The sequence below is a fragment of the Gekko japonicus genome, unplaced genomic scaffold, assembly GCF_001447785.1.
Source record: "Gekko japonicus isolate JY-2015 unplaced genomic scaffold, Gekko_japonicus_V1.1 scaffold2010, whole genome shotgun sequence".
NCBI classification, from domain to species: Eukaryota; Metazoa; Chordata; class Lepidosauria; order Squamata; family Gekkonidae; genus Gekko; species Gekko japonicus.
Window position 1 is genome coordinate 219,989 of NW_015177078.1, and position 1,083 is coordinate 221,071.

Genomic DNA, 1,083 nt, shown 5'->3' on the forward strand with positions numbered 1-1,083 from the left:
GGGGGGGCCGGCCGCACCTGTTTGTGTGGGTGGGGGGGGGGGAAGACAGGAGGCGAACCGAACCCCCGCCGCGGCGACGGAAATGAATGGCGCTTCCCCACCAGGCCGCCTCGTCCGGCGCGGGGCTGGGAGCCGCCCTTCTGCTGCCCTCGGAAGGAAAGGAGGCAGGGAGGGAGGGGGAGGCAGGGAGGGCGGCGAACACCCGTTTCAGCGCCGCTCCTTCTTCCCCTTTCAACCTCTGGCGGCTGCTGCTGCTGACGCCGCCGCCGCCGCCCCGTTTAAAAGCCGCTCCAACCAGCGGAGCCTCTCCCGGAAAGGAAACGAGAGCCGGCAGGAGGCCGTTACCTGCAGGGTCGACGGTACGAGTGTCTCTAAGGCGGGTGACCGGCGCGGACTGTGCCTATATCGCGGCTCGCTCCGCTGCAGCCTCGCTCTCGCTCACCCAAGCGCCACACACGGGGTCTCCGCCAATCACCGCGTCGCAACGCACGGGCAACACAGAGCCCGTGACGTCAAACGGCGCCATGGCAACCGCGCGCGGGCACGCGCTTGCGCCTACACTTTTCCCCTCCTGCCCTTCCCCCTCCCCCCACCCCGTGCCTCTCTCTTTCTCCCTCGGCCCCACCAGCGCGACGGCTGCACCAACCGCCGCAAGCAACACACGGCAGGGCAGGAGAGAGAGAGCGCGCGCACGCTGTGGCGCTCGTGCCGTATCGCGCGCGCCCTTGGACACGCCTAGTCCCGCTGTTTCTCTCCCTCTCTTCCGACTACGTGAGCGCGCACAGATCCTTTACCCCCCTCCGCCCACTACTGCAGAGCGTGTTATCTCGCGCATGCGGGAGAGCCGCGCCTCCCTCTCTCTCTCTCCCTACAGCCGGCTGCAAGGCTGTTGGAAGGGAGGGCAGGGAGCGGCTCCGCGCCGCCCTGGCGCTTCCGCCCCAGAGCTAGCATTAGGGTGGGGGCGCTGCACTGTTCCCTCCTTCTCCATCGCCTTGGACGGGTTTTGGTAGCTCAAGAACCGTGGTTCTCTCCCCCCCCCCTTAGTCTGACCAGTGAGCAGGCAAGGGAAGCACGACCCGGCGC

At 68.3% G+C, this 1,083-nt stretch overlaps 1 protein-coding gene across 1 annotated transcript in view; it reads right to left on the reverse strand.

The window, feature by feature from the left end:
* YWHAZ (tyrosine 3-monooxygenase/tryptophan 5-monooxygenase activation protein, zeta) overlaps positions 1-584 on the reverse strand; it is a 26,575-nt gene extending 25,991 nt beyond the window's left edge. The window contains exon 1 of the mRNA XM_015428246.1: positions 346-584. The gene's annotated coding sequence lies outside the window, so the exon portion shown is untranslated. The remainder of the gene's footprint in view (positions 1-345) is intronic.
* Positions 585-1,083: the final 499 nt, after the last annotated feature.